Source organism: Giraffa tippelskirchi, chromosome 11, assembly GCF_054371585.1.
Source record: "Giraffa tippelskirchi isolate mGirTip1 chromosome 11, T2T-mGirTip1v1.2.pri, whole genome shotgun sequence".
NCBI lineage: Eukaryota > Metazoa > Chordata > Mammalia > Artiodactyla > Giraffidae > Giraffa > Giraffa tippelskirchi.
The window spans coordinates 61,789,817-61,810,428 of record NC_137285.1 but is presented as its reverse complement, the minus strand read 5'-3'; the positions used below and the strand labels follow the sequence as shown (position 1 = coordinate 61,810,428).

Sequence of the window (20,612 nt, the reverse complement as noted above, 5' to 3'; positions counted from 1 at the left end):
CTTTCTCTCCTGACTGTTCTCCCTTGGGAGAGACTCCAACTTGTTACAGATGCTTTAATATGCCAAGTTCTCCCAAACCTCTGTGCATTTTACATATCCTGTTCCTCTGATTGGCTTCCCTGGTGACTCAGATGGTAAAGAATCTGCCTGCAATGCAGGAGACCCCAGTTTGATTCCTGGGTCAGGAAGATCCCCTGGAGAAGGAAATGGCTACTCACTCCAGTATTCTTGCCCGGAGAATCCCATGGACAGAGGAGCCTGGAGGGTTACAGTCGATGGGATCTCAAAGAGTCAGACAGGACTGAGCGACTAACACTTTCACTTCTTCTAATTGGAAGCATCCCCCACTTCCCTCATTCATACTCTCTTCTACCTTTCCAAGTGTGCAGATCTTAAGCCCCAACTCAGATATTACCTCATTGTTTGGCTCCTCCAGGCCCACCTTGAGACTCCTTTGTTGACTTGCCGTACTTTGTACAAACCTCCATTAAAGCAGATGTCATGACTGTCTTGGTACTGTAGCTATGTGTTTGCATGCTGGATCCCTCCCAAGCTCTAAACTCCCATAAGACAGGGTTTGGGATTAGTTCACTGGACTCAGCAAGCTACCTGTTACATAGCAGGCAGCAGCTAAATAGTTGTTCACTGAATGATTGCTTTCCATGTCCTGGTTGTCTGCTTTTTGCCTTTTTTTTTAAACAGATTTTAAATTCTTCAAATTTTCAGGAGATAAAGTAATTACAAATGAAATGCTGCAGTTTTCAAATCTCAGTGGCCTAAGAATCATTTTGAGGACTTGTTTCAAATGCACGTTCCCAGGCCTCAAATACACAGGGTTGTTTTTTGGTTTTTTTTTGTACTTTCACTAAGTTGTACAATCATCACCACTATCTAATCCCAGGACATTTTTATCCCCCCCTAAAGAAACGCATATTCATTAGCAGTCACTCTCCATGTACCCCTATCCCCCGGCCTTTGGCAATCACTAAACTTTCTGATCTCTCTGGCTTTGCCTACTCTGAATATAGAGTTATACAATATATAGAATATATAGAATCACACAACACGAATTCTTTTGTGACTGGCTTCTTTCACGTAGCATAATGTTTTCAAGGTTCATCCATATCATAGCATGTATCACTATTTCGTTCCTTTTTATAGCTGAATAATTTTTCATTGTGTGGACAATACCACATTTTATTTATCCATTCATCAGTTGATAGTCACTTAGATTGTTTACACTTTTTTGGATATTATGAATAATGCTAATATGAACATTTGTGTACAAGTTTTTGTATGGACATATATTTCAAACTCTTGTGGGTATATGCCTAAGATAGTGTAATTTCTAGATCATGAGGAACTGGCAAAGTTGTTTTTCACAGAGGCTGAATGACTACATTTCCACCAGCTATGTTTGAGGGTTCCAATTTCTCCATATCCTCAGCAACACTTGTTATTGTTCATCTTTTTTTTTAAATCATAGCTATTCTGTGTGTGCTAAGTCATTTTAGTCATGTCCAACTCTTTGCAACCCTATGAACTATAGCCTGCCAGGCTCCTCTGTCCATAGGATTCTCCAGGCACAAATACTGGAATGGGTTGCCATGGCCTCCTCCATGGGATCTTCGCAGGGGATCTTGATAGGAATCAAACTCCTGTCTCTTATGTCTCCTGCATTGGCAGGCAGGTTCTTTACCTCCAGAGCCACTTGGGAAACCCAGCTTTCCTAGTGGGTGTGAAGTGATAGCTCTTAGTGGTTTTGATTTGCATTTCCCAAATGGCTAGGGATGTCGAGCATCTTTTCATGTGCTCATTAACCATTTGTAGATCTTCTTTGGAGAAAAGTCTATTCAAGTACTTTGCCCATTTTTTTAATTGGGTTATTTGAGTTAGCTTTTTTTTTTTTTTTAATTTAAAGGTATAATTGGCTTTACTGAATGGGTCATGACCCGGTCATCATTCCAGCATAGCAGACAGGAGTGCCTCAGAGCTGTGCAAATGGAAGATTTTTATAGGCAGGAGGAGGTGAAGCAAGGAAGTTATTCTGGCAGAGAATTAATTGTTTCAGGCAAGGTCACCTTTCTTTGGGGGATGGCAGGGGTCTTTCAGGCAGATTACCTAGTGCTGACTAGGTATTGTTTGGATATTATGTTGTTATTGTTGAGTTGTAGGAGTTCTTTATATATTGTGAATATTAATCCCTTATCAGATGTATGATTTGCAAATATTTTCTTTTATTCTGTGAGTTATCTTTTCATTGTCTTGACAGTCTTTTGATGCATACGAGATTTTAATTTTTGAAAAGTCAAACTTATCAAAAAAAAAATAAAATATATACCTAATTATTTTAAAAAATTTCTTGAGCACTTGGTGTCATATTTAAGAAACTACTGCCTAATCTAAGGTCATGAAAATTTGTGCCTGTTTTCTTCTGAGTTTTATAGTTTGAGCTCTTACATTTAGGTCATTGATCCATTTTGAATTAACTTTTGTGTATGAGACAAGGTAAGGGTCCAAACTTCATTCTTATGAAACTGGACAGTTTCCCCAGCACTATTTGTTGAAAGGTCCATTCTTTCCCCTATTGAGTGGTTTTGATGCCCTTGAAGAAAATCAGTTGCCCATAAATATAAAGGTTTATTTTGAGACTCTCAATTATATCCCATTGATCTACATGTCTATCCCTATGCCAATATAATACCCAGATGGCCAAGGAGCCACATTTGGAAAAAACTTAGCCTAAATTATATTCGCTGTAAGTAAGAGTTAATCCAAACCAGCAATTTCCGAACAGACTGAACATCAGAATCCTTACAAGTGTTTCAAAAGGAAAAATCTTGATCTCCAGGCCTCACTTTTCCCCATGCACTTGTTCTCCCCAAAGGTTTTGATTCATCGGATGGCTATAAGGCTCAGGAATCTGTTTTTATAGAGCCATTCTCAGGACCATCCAGAATTGGCAATTGCCGGTCCAGCTGATGATTTAAAGTTACTGCCAACACAAGGAATCTATAATGTGAAGAAAAGAGAAAATATGAGATGAAGTTTGACTCCAAAACGTGTTATATAATCATCTTGTGTGTATTTGGCTGTCAGATGGCATTTATCTGAAGAAAAAAATCTGAGGATGATTCTATGAAAAATAGCTGAAGTTGAAGGACCAGTATTACTCTAGGAGTCTAGACCGGGAGGCAATTATCCACATTCCAGTGTCAGTATGGATGTGGGACCAAGCCCAGGGCCAGGTGCAGTGCCCTCCCCGCGTCTGTCTCCAGCACTAAATTCTGGGTCTTCTCAAGCAGAAACAGGGTCTTTTCCTCTTTGGATTCTCAGTGCCTATCACTCTGCCTGTAAATTTTAGGTATTCAATGTTAATTTCTACATTTAGTCAAATGCGTAGATAAGGTCAAAGTGAAAGTGAAAGTTGCTCATTCATGTCCAACTCTTTGGGACCCCATGGACTATACAGTCCATGGAATTCTCCAGGCCAGAATACTGGAGTGGGTAGCCTTTCCCTTCTCCAGGGGATCTTCCCAACCCAGGGATCAAACCCAGGTCCTCCTGCATTGCAGGCAGATTCTTTACCAGCTGAGCCACAAGCAAAGGCCAGATAAGGTCAAACAGCAGGCTTTAAGTAAAAATGCTGGGTGGTACTTTGCAAACAAAACTGGGAGGGACTTAATCACTGGGGTTTAAAAGACTATTTAAAAAAAAACAAACCCAAGCAAATTATTTTTGCACCATGTTTTTCATCTCATTCCCTACCTACCTGCCCACTGACTGTATTCCTCAGGGTCCCAGCAGGAAACAGACGGCTCACCAGAGTCAAATGGAGAAATCGTTTCCAGGGGGTGGGTAGAATGAAGGGGATACCGAGGAATGAAGTCCTGAGACTAGCCCCAGTGTGATGTCCTAGTCATCCCTGGGCCCGAAGAGATCAAAAGCATGGCCAGGGAGCTGGAACCTAGAGGAGGCTGCCCAGCAGGATCTGTAGCCACGGGATGAGATGGACAGAAAGGGGCCTAATGTTCCTCTAAGGCCAACTAGTGGAGAAGGCCATGGCACCCCACTTCAGTGTTCTTGCCTGGAGAATCCCAGGGACAGGGGAGCCTGGTGGTCTGCCGTCCATGGGGTCGCACAGAGTCGGACACGACTGAAGCAACTTAGCAGCAGCAGCAGCAAGGCTAACTAGAGAACCAGCAGCACATCCACCCAAAGGAATAGGAAGACATGGACAGATTTCACAGCAAGCCATGGAAAAAAGAACCTTAGTGCACTGCTGCTGCTGCTGCTGCTAAGTCGCTTCAGTCGTGTCCAACTCTGTGAGACCCCATAGACAGCAGCCCACCAGGCTCCCCCGTCCCTGGGAGTCTCCAGGCAAGAACACTGGAGTGGGTTGCTATTTCCTTCTCCAATGCATGAAAGTGAAAAGTGAAAGTGAAGTCGCTCAGTCGTGTCTGACTCTTTGCAACCCCGTGGACGGCAACCCACCAGGCTCCCCCGTCCCTGGGATTCTCCAGGCAAGAACACTGGAGTGGGTGCCATTGTCTTCTCCTCTCAGTGCACTAGAACTCAGCAAATCAGTGAAGCTACTTAGTCTGCAGCTTGACTTTTTTGGAAGGCTGAACTTTCATTAGTTCATTCATCAAATACTTGAAACTTTTTATGCTTGGAGACAGTGGTTTTGGCTCCGGAGATAAAAGGATACAGGGAGGAGTGGGGGACCCTGAAAGGTAATAACCACAGTACAAGTGCACAGTAGTGAAGAATCCACCTGCCAATGCAGGAGACGCAGGAAACTCAGGTTCAATCCTTAGAAGGAAGATGGCAACCTGCTCCAATATTCTTGCTTGGGAAATCCCACAGACAGAGGAGCCTGGAGGGCTACAGTCCATGGGGTCGCAAAGAGTCAGACATGACTGAGTGACTGAGAACACACTCACAACAGTGTGACAGTGGGCATGTTAGTTTCCTAGGGCTCCGTAGGAAAGTACCGCAAACTGGGTGGCTTAGACAATAGAAATGTATAGTCTCAAAGTTCTGGAGGCTAGAAGTGTGAGATCCAGGTGTTGACAGGGGTGATTCCTTCTGAATCTGTGAGAAAGAATCTGCTCCATGCCCCTCTCTTAGCTTCTAGTGGTTTGCTGGCCATCTATGGCTTTCCTTGGCTTCTAGAAGCATCATCCCAATTCCTACCTTCATGTTCACACAGCATATTCCATGTGTCTGTGTGTGTCCAAATTTCCCCTTTTTATAAGGTCACTAGTTATATTGGATTAGTATGACTTCACCTTAACTAATCACATCTATAATGATCCAAAGAAGATCACATTCCAGGGTACTGGGAGTTAGGACTTCAAGTGTCAATCTGGGGGACAGACTTCTACTCCACAGCAGTGGAGACAGACTCAGGGTATTATGGGAACACACACAAGATGAGTGTGGAAATGAGTGAAGAGAAGGCAACATATTTGGTCTTAAAGTATGAGTAACAGACAAAAAGAAGAGATGAGTGGGCAGTGGCGGAGGAAGACAGGGCAAGAGGGGAAAGTTAGAGACAGCCATGGTGATTTTGAGCAGAAGCTCAGGTGCCAGGAAGTGTCCCAACTGCCCTTTTGGAAATGCTGGATTAATATTGTGTCTATGGGAGAAGCTGGGGATAAATGTCTGGGTTAGAAAGAGGGAATGAAAGTTACCCGCACATCCCCCGAAAGAGGATGAGCTTCAACAGAGTTGTGTATGGAAAGCAAGGGGTATTCAGAACAGACTCCCAGAGAATAGGCAGGTACCTGGGACAGGCAGTGGGAGAGGAGTCCTTGTCAGAGGAAAGGGAGAACAGATGTAAGGGATCACAAAGCTTCAAAGGATAACGCGTATCCTCAAATGCTTCAGAAAGGTCTAGTAAGGAAAGGACTGCAACTAGTCCATTCAGTTTTTTATCTAGGAAGTCACTGGTCGCCTCGGTGTTATGAGTTTGGTAGTGGGCTGTGGACAGAAGCAGAGTACAAACAGCTGGGAATGAATGGATGTGTAGACGGCAAGATGTTTGCAAGAGAAGGGGAGAGGGGACGTTGAGAAGTAACTAGAGGAAGACATGGCCCACGAGACTCGGGTACTGAGAATGAACACGTTTGAAATATTTTGAGAATTGCCAACATGTGACCCAGAGACAGGAAGTGAGCAAAAGCTCACTTGGAAAAATAGTGCCCACAGACTTGCTGGCTGCCAGGTTGTCACAGACCTTTCATTTGCAAAGATGTGATTATCTGCAAAGTGCACTAAAGTGAAGCCCAATAAAATGAAGTCTGACTCCTGTATATGTAGAAGCTTCAAGGGAGATGGAAGAGATTTGACAAAAATGAAACAGAGGGGATAACTATCTAAGTCTGTCCGCGGTCATCAAGGCAGAGAAGAAATAGCACAGAAAGAGGGCCATGTCTCTGAGACTGAAGGTGAAGATGGCGTGCAGATGGAGGTGTTCATAGGAGGGGGGTGGGAATTTGGGAGACAATGAACCTGATGACCTTGAAGTTGCAGTCGAGTTTGAGACACTAAAGGCTGGCAGGAACCTTGATGAGAGAGTTGGAAGCTCAGAGTGGTCACCTGGGGCACAGAGGTGAGAGCTCTCCAAGGACAGGCAAAAGTGACAGAGGGCACTGAGGGCCCAGGGGAGCTGGGGGACCTTGAACTTGGGCTGGCCCTGCCTACCCGGGAACGTCCATTTCCCCGAGTGCTCAGTCTCCAAACTAGAACAAAGGCCAAGGTTGTGAGGGCTTCTGTGTGCCCAGGTTGGGATTTTGCTTGGTGTGAGCTGAGGGGCACGGAGCGATCTGACCTAGGAAGGAAGGTGAAGGAAGAGGGGGCAGGATGAGCCAGGTGAATGGAGAGAAGATGGAGGTGTTAACAGAATAAGGACATCGGAGAGCAATGGGATCAAGGAGGAGAGGCGCTTCCCCTGCTTATGATTTTAGTGAGTGGGAAGCAAATGAGCAGCAGCCCTTCATACTGAGTCCACGTGCCTCCTCTCCAAATTGCTCACACAGAAGCGTAGGAGCTGGATCAAAGGGGAAAATATATGAGGCGTCTCAGCTGACTCAGACAGTGTTTTTTAGACTGGGTCCCACGACGATGTGACTAATTATTATTAAAGAGGTGTGATTGTTCAAAAATCAGAGGAATCTATTTGCTATAACCTCTTGTTTTTCTTATCTTTATAAGAATCTGGCATGTGTTTCAGCCCTTCTCCAAGACAGTATCTTGGAACATCTCATCGTGTCTTCCTGTGAGTAATGGAGGGAGGGCTGAGGATGGAGGGCAGGAAGCGGAGGCATTTCAGGGACCTTCCAGCTGCCTCTCCTGAGCTCAGCCAGCAGCTGATCCATGGCGGAGAACACCGCAGCTTCCAGAAGCAGCCAGCCCACGCTGGCAGCACCAAACCCCGAATTCTGATGTGCCAGGAAAGCCTGGGACTCTTGTCAAATCACCAAACAGGACTCTGGCCATGCTGCAAACAGGCCTGCAAGCTGTTGACAACAGCCGGATGTTGGGCTGCCTGAGCCAGGCCCCGCCACTTGACAAGCAAAGCCCCCAAGGCTCGGGGGGGATCTGTATTCCACAGCACGCTCTCTGCCACGCTGCAAGCACTCCAGCCAGACTCGGCTCTGGACCCACAGATGCTGTTTCGGCAGCTCACACAGGCCCATTTGTTCAGAGGCTCTGCTCGCATCAGCAGGGGCAGCTTCCTCTGGTCCTTTGCTCAGGGCCTGGGAAGAAAGACCTTGCAGTCCGGCTGCTTGATCAGCCAGCTTTGGGGGTGGAGGGGGCTCCTCGCTGAAAGCTAGTTGGCTGTACTGCGTCCACAGGTGGAGCTTGAAGGATGCGGCCAGAATTATGGCAATACCTCACTCAGGTGCCATCCAGGGCTGCTGGCCAGGGGCCCTTGGCAGCCCCTGCTTGTTAACTGAATTGAGAAAGTGGCTCCGACAGAGCCCTCAGTCAACACTGTTGCTGTGGGCCATCTCTTCAAATGACTAAGAGCCTCTTGCTTTGTGTGTGAAGAATAGAGCAGGATGGATTCAATATGGGGCCCAGGACCTGTTGAGTAATTGCAATTTTTTTCTTTTGGGGTGACTCCATCTGCCCTGAAGTGATCAGCTGGAGGACACTCAGGTGTCAAGTTCCAGGCCATTCTCTTTCTGACTCCAACCTCACCACCTAAAACTTGGAAGCTATTTAGTAAGGGGACAGCCAGTGGGGGAGACGGGTCCTCAGACCATTCTTCCCAGACCCTGGAAACATCTAGGTCATCATCTCCCAGGCCTCAAGGAGCACTGACAAATGGGCTCCATTCTGAGGTGAGACCTACTTTCCATTCACAATAGAAAACTGTTTCCCTTTAAAACTATATATTTGATCCAAAAGGAATAATCATTCCTTATTTGTCAGCTCCAGAAAGAATTTGGTGCAGAAAACGTTTGAGTAATTCCTGAAGTCTGGCCAACATCCTGGTAGGTGATTTGCAAGTTTCCCAGCAAGGTGGAGGGTTCAAGGGTATCCCCTTGGTGCCTGGCACCATGGACCTTTGGCACCCAGGCCAAGGGTGGCATAAGAGTGGTGGAGAGAGAGATGACAGGGTCAGGCTTGTCAGGGTGTGGGGGCTGTGTTCCTCCCCTTCCAGGGCCTGGCTCTTGCTCCCTCCCCACTGAGTCTTCCCTGTGGAAAGTAGCTATGTTCTCCTTGCTTGAGATGAGGGTGCGATTCATTCTATGTCATTCCAGCACCCAGCGCAGCACACAGTGGGCGCTTCACAGCTATTTAATGGATGGATGGATGATATTTAGTTGGTGCTGGGGGACTGGGAAAAAACATTTCTTTGTATTTGGCTCTGTCCCCTTTGTTTGAGGGTGAGACCAGGGCATGCATCTCTTGAAAGGCTTCCAAATGTGGAAATCTGAGCATTCTTCTTATACCACTGCTCTGGCTGCTCAGCAAGGCCCCCAAGGAGAGGCCCCTGCAGTCAAATGAAGCCTAGACAAAGAGTTCCTGCCCCATCCCATCCCTGAAGCTGGCCGTAGGCCAGGAGAGCTAGGGGTTGGGGTGTGAGCCAAGGAAGTTAAGAGGGCACTCCCATGAATTTGGTGCCTTCAGTTGTTCTTCTGGACTTTTTTTTTTTTTTTTCTCTGCTGGGTCTTGGTTGCTGCTCAGGCTGTTCTATGGTTGAGGCGAGTGGGGCTCCTCCCTAGTTGCGGTGCGTAGGTTTCTCCTGCAGTGGCATCTCCTGTTGCAGAGCACGGGCTCTAGGGCATGTGGCTCAGTAGTTGTGATGCCTCGGCTTAGTTGCTCCGTGGCAAGGGGGATCTTCCCGGACCAAGGATTGAACCCATGTCTCCTGTGTTGGCAGGCGGACTCTTCACCACTGAGCCACCAGGGAAGCCCTCTTCTGGATTTCTAAGAAAATATAAACCTCTCCAGGGATCCAGCTCACCCCTCCTTCACTCACCTTTTTCTTCAGACCTTCTTTCTTCTTGCTTCTCACCATCTCTTCATTCATTCAACAGGTACTTGGTGTCTGCCGTTGCTCTTTACTAGGGGTGTAAGATGACCAGGGCCCGTCTCTGAGTTTACTGACCACTGGAAGAGAAAGAGATGCAAATACTCATCACTGATCTTGAAGCTGCTGACATGTGATCACATCCATGGAGCTGCATAGGTAAGGCTGGCTCATGGGAGAGAAATGTGAGCTTGTATTTTTGTATTTGAGGTGTTTGGTTTAGTGGTCTCATCATGTCAGCTTTAATCTATATTTGCAACTTACAATGTGCTTTCTAAAACACAATCTCTTTTAATCCTCACAGTAATCATGATATCCAGGACTTGATCTCTGCTTTACAAATGAAGACACTGAGGCACCATTGAAGTGGCTGTTCAAAGTCCCAGGGTTAATAGAAGCTTTTAACTCATGGTGTCAGGGCAGTCCTGGTGCTTCCTACTCCCCAGGCTGCTTTCCCAACAGCCCCATCCCATCAGAAGGGCAGCTTGGGGGTACCTCCTTATCCAAATCTTGAGTATAGTCCCCTCCACACAGACACACACACACACACACACACACACACACACACACGTTCTTTCCTTGGCCTCAGCTTGTCTCTTTGTTTTCCAGTTTCCAAACTATAAAAAAAGAAATAAAAATAGCATGAGAGTGTTCTGTTTCTTCCTTAATGAACCCACCTGCTGGCTATTGCCAGAAATTCCTTTAAAGAAGCACAAAACCCTTCATTCTGCAGGTAGAAATAAAAAGCTTAAGATGCAAATGCCTGGAAGCCTTAACACAGAGATATAAATAAATTCCCTTCAAGACTAAATGATAATAGACTAGTCTATCCTGCTTGTTCTGAGCTAGAGGGAATAAAAATCACCAGTCTTATACAGACTTTATAGTTCTAAGGCAGTTTTACTAAAATCTCATTTTTATACATATAGATAATATAATAAGTCTGTATGTTTTTGAGCATCTATTAGGTGTCAGGCACTGTGTTGTGTGCTAAGGACAGTGGTGAGTAAAGCAGATATAGTGCCTTCTTCCATGGAACTGAGAGTACAAAATTACAAAAATAAATCCCACCAAGCTTGAGGCGAGCTATGAAGAGGAATAGGATGGGGAAAGGCTTCTGGGGTGAGAGAACAATATATTCAAAGGCTCTAGGGTAAGTGTGGAGCGTGAAAAGACCCAGGAGTGGAGCGAAGCGGGGATGGGCAGGTTAGCAGGGGCAGGAATGGACTGAGAAATGAAGGCCCAGGAAACCCTGGTTAAGGACCTTGGGGACTTGCACTCAAACTTACAGGTGCTTAAGGGGAGCTTAAAGAGAATGGGGAGACATTTGAGGGCTTTACAGAATGCGGGATAATAATATGATTTGTATTCGTGAACAAGTTAATTCTGCTGCAGGGTCAGGGATGGGTATGAAGATAGTGAGAAGGCTGCCATTGTGATCATCCAGGTGCTGGGGGTTGGACCAGGATGGAAAAGTGGAGATGGGAGCATGGAGGATTCCAGAGACTTTATAATCTTATAAAACATAATCAAGGTGGTTTGATGATGAGACATGGGGATAAAGCAGAGGGGAGTTGGGGAGGACCCAAGCTCCTAGCACTCCATTGAGACAGGGTGGGTGACAGTGCCCTGGGTGGAGAGAAGGACCACCATGCGACGGAAGATGGTTGGTTCAGTTTGGGGGATGCTGGGGTTTAGGTCTGCAAGCGCAAGGAGGTGCAGAACCGTCATGTGACATTTTTCCCATTCAGTGGCTGAAATGGCCTTCCCTGTGCCATGTGGCTGGACCACGTCATCACTCAGCATTCAGTCGGGTCCCTCCTGCTGTCTTCCCTGTGCCCATGAAGCACAGCCCCTAGAGACAGTGAAACAGAAAGAGCATGCCTCAGTGAACACTCAAGAACACGCAGTGTTCTTCCTCTGCACAGTCTTTACCTACTGGCAGAAGGGCAGAGGGAGAAGTCAGTGTCTGCAGTTGATGTTTGGGGACGTTCTTGTTTACCAGATAACGGCTGCAGAGCTGAGCCCTGACTCCCAGCAGCGTGCTGGGGAATTCCAGAGTCAGGAGCAGGAGGGAAGCCCACCTACCTGTCTGCCTCTGCGAACTCTGCCTGTCAGCCCAGCCCATGATGGGGTGATGGGCTGCTATCAACACAGCCCATCTTCCAAATGGATAGAAAAGTAAACCTCCGCAAGAGGAGCAATGCAGATAAAAAGCCCATCTCCAGACTTCTTATGCTCTCTGCAGTTCATTTTTTTCTAAATCCTGTTATTGATGATACTGTCTTGTGAGACAGTGAAAAAGGGAAGAGAGAGAAAGAGAGAGAACAGGAGTCCTCACAGAGGCTGAACTGCGCCTGCTCGGATTTCTTCTTTCTGAGCAAGTTTCTAGTCAATGAACAGCGAAGAGCCTCTTCCGGCCTGGAAAAGCCAAGCTGTTCTCTCTGAATCCCACCCCACCAAGGCTTCTGAACTGGCTGGAACTCTGTATACAGAACAGCCAATACCAGCTCAGGATAGAAGAGGGTCTGCAGTGGGCTTTCAGGAGCAGGGAACGACCTCGCCACAGAGCGGTCCGCTTCCTCACAAACCTACCTACTGAACAAATACAGAGGCCGCAATTCTCGCGATATTTCAAAAACCTCTGCTGCTGCTGCTGCTGCTGCTAAGTCGCTTCAGTCGTGTCCAACTCTGTGTTACCCTGTGGACAGCAGCCCACCAGGCTCCTCTGTCCACAGGATTCTCTAGGCAAGAATACTGGAGTGGGTTGCCATTTCCTTCTCCATAGAAAAGCGGAGATTGGGGCAAAACAGTGAGAGGTGAGGTAGGGGGTGGGTGAAGGTCAAAGGGAGGTGGGGTAGGTCAGTTGAGAAGACAGTCCCATGGATGTGCTTTTGGGGCTTCCCCAGGTGGCTCAGCAGTAAATAATCTCCTCCAATGCAGGAGACTCCAGAGACTCTGGTTGGATCCCTGGGTCAGGAAAATCCCCTGGAGGAGGAAAAGGCAACCCACTCCAGTATTCTTGCCTGGAGACTCCCACGGACAAAGGAGCCTGGTGGGCTACACTACAGCCCATGGGGTCTCAAAGAGCAGTGAGTGAGCATGCGTGAACACACAGACACACAGACACACACATAGACATACACACATACACACACACACACACACACACGATGTGCTTCCACTCAGCCAGGGTCAGCCAGGCACAGCTGGGTTCCTCCTGACCACAGGGCTCCCTCCCATCCCCCACCTCCCATCTGGTTCATCCCAGAGGGAGCAACCCCCGCCACCTCCCCCAAGACATCCAGGTTATATCACTCACATCTTCCTCTCAGAAACCAAAGTGCACCTCTTGTATGTGGGGTTTCTTTCCACATCAAAGTAGAATAGGTGGGACACTGAGAGAGAGAGAGAGTAAGAGAGAAAGAGGAGAAGAAAGGGGAGGGAGGGGGGAAAGGTGGGCAGGGAGCCCCTTCAGCTAAGAACATCGGAAAAGAACCGCAGTGTACCTGCCAGTGCAATGGGTTCCATAGATGCACCACCTTTTCTCTCCCTGAGACAGGTTTCAGTAGAAAAGAAATGAAAAACACAGAGGGGGATAGGAAGGAGGAATAGTCAAGGTGTAAGGCGCATACTGAAGGTTCCCAGAAGGAAAGCAACCCAGCAGAACCCTGTGGGGCCTCCCCAGGACGGCCCCTCCCCTTATCCTCCGCTGTAGCGCCTCTCTGAAGTACCCGGATAACAGAATCTGATGCTCACTTCCTGAGTTTTCTTACACCACCACAAAGCCCCCAGGCTCACTGGAGCCTAAAGATCAAATGTTAACCCCTGTGACATGGGTCTGCCATGTTCTCACTGTTAACCAATCAGAGGATTGTACACAAGTTGATCTCTGATCCTGGGACCCTCCCTCCCTCCCTCACCTGGCGATTAAAAATGCCTTACTGTACCCCAATGTTCATCGCAGCACTGTTTACAGTAGCCAGGACATGGAAGCAACCTAGATGTCCATCAGCAGACGAATGGATAAGGAAGCTGTGATACATATACACAATGGAATATTACTCAGCCATTAAAAAAAATACATTTGAATCAGTTCTACTGAGATGGATGAAACTGGAGCCCATTATACAGAGTGAAGTAAGCCAGAAAGAAAAACACCAATACAGTATACTAATGCATATATATGGAATTTGAAAGATAGTAACGATAACCCTATATGCGAGACAGAATAAGAGACACAGATGCATGGAACAATTTTATGGACTCTGAGGGAGAAGGTGAGGGTGGGACGTTCTGGGAGAATAGCATTGAAACATGTATATTATCATATGTGAAACAGAACACTATTCCATGTTCGATGCATGAGACAAGGGCTCAGGGCCGGGGCAATGGGATGACCCAGAGGGATGGGATGGGGAGGGAGGTGGGTGGGGGGTCCAGGAAGGGGAACACATGTAAACCCATGGCTGATTCATGTCAATGTATGGCAAAAACTATTACAATATTGTAAAGTAAATAAAAAAAAAAAAAAAGAAAAAAAAAATGCCTTACTGAAACCCATCAGGGAGTTCTGGTGTTTTAAGCACTAGCTGCCCTGGACTCATGCTGGGTTCCTGCAATAAATGCTACACTTTCCTCCACCACAACCTGGTGTTGGTAGATTGGCTTTACAATGTGTGGGCAAGTAGACCCAAGTTTAGTTCAGTACCAAAAGGACTGAAGGGATTGGGCTGGTTACACCCGTGTATTCTGTGGCTCAGAAACCTGGGGAAGACAGCAGTGAGGAAAACTGAGTGGGGAACAAGGGGCCAGGATCTTCACTTCGGAATAAAGTACACAGAGAGGCACCTAGGCGCTTGCTCACAGAGAAGAGCTCCTAAGACCAATCACAATGACTGGTGATGAGAAATGCCGGTCTATACCCTGAATTACCTGCCAAAAAAGGTCCAAGGAGATCTAGAGATGGCATCCGATGCTGCACTGTCTATCCAGCTAGTCCAAAGGATAGACTATTTTGCATTCCTGGTGAGAATGGATGATGTCAAATTGAGCTCCTATGGACCTAACAGAAGCAGAAGTTATTAAGAAGAGGTGGCAAGAATACACAGAAGAACTATACAAAAAAGATCTTAATAACCCAGATAACCACGATGGTGTGATCACTCACCTAGAGCGAGACATCCTAGAATGCAAAGTCAAGTAGGCCTTAGGGAGCATCACTACGAAAGCTAGTGGAGGTGATGGAATCCAAGCTGAGCTATTTCAAATCCTAAAAGATGATGCTGTGAAAGTGCTGCACTCAATATGCCAGCAAATTTAGAAAACTCAACAGTGGCTACAGGACTGGAAAAGTTCAGTTTTCATTCCAATCCCAAAGAAAGGCAATGCCAAAGAATGTCCAAACTACCACACAATTGCACTCATCTCACACAAGGAAAGTAATGCTCAAAATTCTCCAAACCAGGCTTCAACAGTACGTGAAAAGAGAACTTCCAGATGTTCAAGCTGGATTTAGAAAAGGTAGAGGAACCAGAGATCAAATTGCCAACATCTGTTGGATCATGGAAAAAGCAAGAGAGTTCCAGAAAAACATCTATTTCTGCTTTATTGACTGCCTAAGTCTTTGTGTGGATCAAAACAAACTGGAAAATTCTTTAAGAGATGGGAATACCAGATCACCTTACCTGCCTCCTGAGAAATCTGTATGCAGATCAAGAAGCAACAGTTAGAACCGGACATGAAATAACAGACTGGTTTCAAATTGGGAAAGGAGTACATCAAGACTGTATATTGTCACCCTGCTTATTTAACTTATATGCAGAGTACATCATGAGAAACACTGGGCTGGATGAAGCACAAGCTGGAATCAAGATTGCCGGGAGAAATATCAATAACCTCACATATGCAGATGACACCACCCTTATGGCAGAAAGTGAAGAAGAACTAAACAGCCTCTTGATGAAAGTGAGAGAAGAGAGTGAAAAAGTTGGCTTAAAGCTCAACATTCAGAAAACTAAGATCATGGCATCTGATCCCATCACTTCATGGCAAATAGATGGGGAAACAGTAGAAACAGTGACAGACTTTATTTTGGGGGGCTCCAAAAATCACAGCCATGAAATTAAAAGACACTTGCTCCTTGGAAGAAAAGCTATGACAAACCTAGACACCAGAGACATTACTTTACTGACAAAGGTCCATCTAGTCAAAGCCATGATTTTTCCAGTGGTCATGTATGGATGTGAGAGTTGGATCATAAAGAAAGCTGAGCACTGAAGAATTGATGCTTTTGAACTATGCTGTTGGAGAAGACCCTTGAGAGTTCCTTGGACTGCAAGGAGATCAAATCAGTCAGTCCTAAAGGAAATCAGTCCCAAATATTCATTGGAAAGACTGATGCTGAAGCTAAAGCTCCAACACTTTGGCCACCTGATGCAAAGAACTGACTCATTGGAATAGACCCTGATGCTGGGAGAGATTGAAAGCAGGAGGAGAAGAGGGCAACAGAGGATAAGATGGTTGGACGGCATCACCGACTCGATGGACATGAATTTGAGCAAGTTCTGGGAGTTGGTGATGGACGGGAAAGACTGGCATGCTGCAGTCCATGGGGTCGCAAAGAGTCAGACAAGACAGAGAGACTAAACTGAACTGAACTGACTTGGCAGAGAGGAAACCAGGGTCCCCTTTAAAAATGTTCCCTGACCCATTCCATTTGCCTGGACAAAGGACAAACTACACCACACTGCAATCTCTCCTACACGCCTCATCCCTGCATGGACTTGCTGACAATTCATTCAGAGAGCAGAGTTTTGGGGGGGGTCCCTCTGTTGATGGCATGTAGGTCTCTTGGGAGTAAGTTCATTGGCTTTTCCCTGGCAGAGCCCTGTGAAAGTTGCCGAGGGCATCTGAGAATTCCTGGACCACATGCTATATGGACCCCCATGAAGTGAGTTCCAAGGGAGCCACAGCAGCTGGGCAAGATCACAGGATATCTATTGAAAATGGCCCAAAGTGTGGCCCTCTCACAGCTAAACCTGGGTTGTTATAAATAGGCATTTTTCACCATGCAGTCCACAGCATGCACTCCACAGCATGCACAGTGCCTTCATCTCACTGTCTCCTGTTAATAATAAGACTAAAGTTGATGATGAGCAATCTAGATGAAAGAGGTTATTAAGAGGAGTTCCCAAGGTCGCACAGCTGATAGACTTGAGCGCAGGTCTTTTATTCCTCAATTCTCCTCCAATTCTGGGTTGGCAACCTAAAGAGGAGCCCGAGGAAAGAGACTTTTGCATTTAATTTGAGTATTCTAATTTAGAGACATGGTGCATAGTTCTTGCATCTAAGTTAGCAAGCAAAATATTTTTCAGACATTGGTCTTTGGACCTCACCTACCCCACACTATCCTGAGCACCAGCCATAAAATCCTTTGTATCCTGCGTTCTCATTCCTGGGTTATCACCTCTCCCACCTGGACTATTTCAAGAAGGGAATCTCCAAGCATTTCCCAGGCAGCTTCTGTCACTCTCCACTCCCCCCATCCCTCCCTCTCTCCCTCCACACCCCAACTCCAATGTAGCAGAGACTCCTGGGAATGTTAATAGCATCAATCAGCCTCACAGCTGGGGGCAGAGATAAGGGCATTCCTCTTCCAATGCCCTTTCCCTGGGTTTGTGGGTGGAGCTCTCCCTTCTTCCATTTGTCAGCTGTTCACCTAAAGACAAACAGATACTGTTACAATTGTCTGAGGCCTTCTTGAAGACACAGCGTAGCCCTGTTTGATTATCTGGGACATTTCTAGACCTAAGACTGCGGTGGGTCCCGGAGCAGGGAGCAGGGCCTGCTTCCCTACCTCCCTCCAACCTCAGAAACTTCAGAGGAAACATCTTCCTGAAGACAACTTGTTTTGTCCTTCCTTGTCCCTTATTTATGCGGTAGACTTTCCTGGACTTTCTTCCTCTGCCTTCCAAATTTTACATGGTGAGGGAGAAGACACTGGCTTATTCATGATTTTATAGTTTTTAATGGACTAAGTGGCCCCATAATGTAATGTAAGAAGATGATCAGAAATTGAAATATTAATTTTTGTCCCTTGCTGGTGTGCATCCTGCAGCCCATTTTGCTGTTGTTCAGTTGGGGCTCAGTCATGTCCAACTCTTTGTGACCCCATAGACTGCAGCATGCCAGGCTTCCCTGTCCTTCACCATCTCCTAGAGCTTGCTCAAACCTACGTCCATCGAGTTGGTGATGCCATCCAACCATCTGTCATCCCCTTCTCCTGCCCTCAATCTTTCCCAGCATCAGGGTCTTTTCCAATGAGTCAGCTCTTTGCATCAGGTGGCCAAAGTATTGGAGCTTCAGCTTCAGCATCAGTCCTTCCAGTGAATGGTCAGGGTTGATGTCCTTTAGGATGGACTGGTTGGATCTCCTTTCAATCCAAGGGGCTCTCAAGAGTCTTCTCCAGAACCACAGTTCAAAAGCATCAACTCTGCATCCTGCAGGCTGCTACTTCACCCATTTCTGCCTCAATTTCTCCATCTATAACCTAGAAACAAGTCCTGTCTGGGAGGATGATTGTAAGGACTCAGTGAGATAACACATGGGAAGCTGTTGCCCCCCCTTAAGGGCTCAGTGAAGCTGAGGGCCCCTCCCTGACACAGGGTCTTCCTGAGCAGAGCCTCAGTGCCTTTGCACTGAATTGAAAACCAAAAGAAAATATCACTCTTCCCTTTGGAAATCACTTTGTCCTTATAGCTCTTTATTTCTCCTCCTATAAACACATTGTCATGCATACAAAGATGTCACACTTATTCTATCACTGTTGCCCACCTAATTTCACTTCAACTCTTAAGTTTAGAGTTTACCTCATTTCTATCCCAATTCACCAAGGCAATATTTTTTAAAGAATTTCTTTTAATGGGAACTATTTTTAAAGTCTCTATTGAATTTGTTACAATAGTGCTTCTGTTTTATGTTTTGGTTTTTTGGTAGTGAGGCATGTGAGATCTTGGCTCCCCGACCAGGGTTCAAACCTGTACCTCCGCCTTGAAGGCAAAATCTTAACCACTGGATTGCCAGCAAAGTCCCTCAAGGCAATTCTACTTTAGCCATCTTTTCTTATTGCCCCAGTCTGCCTATTTCATACATGCCTGCATGTACAGCTGGGGGAAAAGATCTCAAGGGGTTGTTCATGTGTTTGTATCCACCTTATCCTCAATAGGATTTCAAGTAACCCCAACTGTACACTACAATAAGATACAAACTTAGATGAAATGAAAGGTAAGCAGGCGAGGGCCTTGGAGACCAGCTGTTAGAGAGTTAAGAGGAAACCAGGAGTGGAATCAGCACACAAAACCATGTCAGTTATGTGAGATCTGAGAAGAACTGGATGGTTGATAAAAATCCAGCAACTTGCTCCCTGTCCCAACTGGCATCTTGGGGAAAGCATCTGAAGAGAAAGCCACAGAAAATGATGATCTTGGCAAGCTCTGGGGCCACTGAAGTCTCCACGTGGAGTCAGGAGGAGGTGGAACCATGGTTGCTTTCTGGATCATCACTTGTCAAAGGTGGGTCAAGTATTTGCATTCAGGGAGTAAACACTCTTGGTTTAAATTACTGTTAGGTAGTTAGAATAGGAAAAAGGAGTCCAGAATGGCGCTGGCTAAAAGACAAGGAAGGGAAAAGCCCTTGAAAAATAGAACAAAGGAAGTCCGAGGACCGTAGTGAGGAGCTCAGGTAGAACAAGCAGCGCTCCTGGCTAGCCCAGTTTGCATAGGTCAGGCCCAGGGGGAGAAAGAAAACATAGATAAAGAGGAGCCAAAGGGCTGGGGTCTCCCTCTCTTCTCTTGGCATCTTTTGGGTCCGCGTGCCCTCACACCTCAAAAATCTATTTTCCTTTATTTTCTAAATAAAACTGAGCTGTAACACAGAGCTGTAACAACGGTCAGTCGCTTCAAATTTTTGTTGTGACGAGACAGAAACAAGGAAATTACACAACCCCACCCCCCACCCCCCGACATTACCAAATTTAGATAGCTTGGTGCTTTGCTCCAGAAACACAGTTTTATCACAAGTTGAAGCTAGCTGTGACTTTTTGACATGGAACCACTATAGACATCATAGTAATCCAATAAATTAGGTGGCACTAAGAATTAAAAAACCACTATGATCAAAGATGAGCACCCCTACACTTTGTCTCCCTCTCTCCCTCCCTATCCCTCTCCCTCTCCCTCTCTCATCTGCTGCGTAGGTTAAAGAGCTGGAGGGAAACTTTGAGAGCATCTTTTATAGGGAGGGAAATGTCCCTCAACTCTCAGATTCTAGAAGGGTCTGAAAACACAACTGACAAATCAGATTAACAGGAGAAAAGCATATACATTTTATTGAATTTGTACATGTACATGGCAGCCTTCATGAAAAAATGAAGACCAGGAGTGACCAGAGTAGGAAACTTTTATGCCTTTCACTTTTCACTTTCATGCATTGGAGAAGGAAATGGCAACCCACTCCAGTGTTCTTGCCTGGAGAATCCCAGGGACGGCGGAGCCTGGTGGGCTGCTGTCTGTGGGGTCGCACAGAGTCAGACACGACTGAGGTGACTTAGCAGCAGCAGACCAAGAAATGATACATTTGTAAAGAATTGACAAGACAAAGGAGTTTGAGTTGGGGGTGGTCCAGTTAAGGCTAGGGAGCCTTTATCTTCCTTCTTAGAAAGAAGATAAGGGTTAGTTTATCAAGGTCTGTCCGCAGATTCCTCTGGTGACTTCCCTGGAATGATAAGAGTCTGTCTCCAAGAGGAAAATTTATTTCCTGCCTTTAAGCAGAAAAGGGGAAGTTTTATCTACATTTACTGCTTTTTTGAGTTACTTTCAGCTCAAAATAATTTTTATGTCAAAGAGACATACTTGGGGTTGACATATTCTGGTTTTCTCAGGCGGATGAAAATCCCAAGGTTATCGGATTGAGCCATCAGTCCCTGGTGGTGGCACGGAGCTTGGCAGAGCTCCTGATGCCCACTCCAATATGTATGTCTCTCTCACGGAAACAGGAGGGA

The 20,612-nt window shown here is 46.1% G+C and overlaps 1 long non-coding RNA gene across 1 annotated transcript in view; it reads left to right on the top strand.

Moving 5' to 3' along the window:
• The window catches only part of LOC145525324 (uncharacterized), a 40,114-nt gene that overhangs the window by 529 nt on the left and 18,973 nt on the right, over window positions 1-20,612 (top strand). The window contains exon 2 of the long non-coding RNA XR_014068107.1: window positions 9,561-9,712. This is a non-coding gene — a long non-coding RNA (uncharacterized LOC145525324). The remainder of the gene's footprint in view (window positions 1-9,560; window positions 9,713-20,612) is intronic.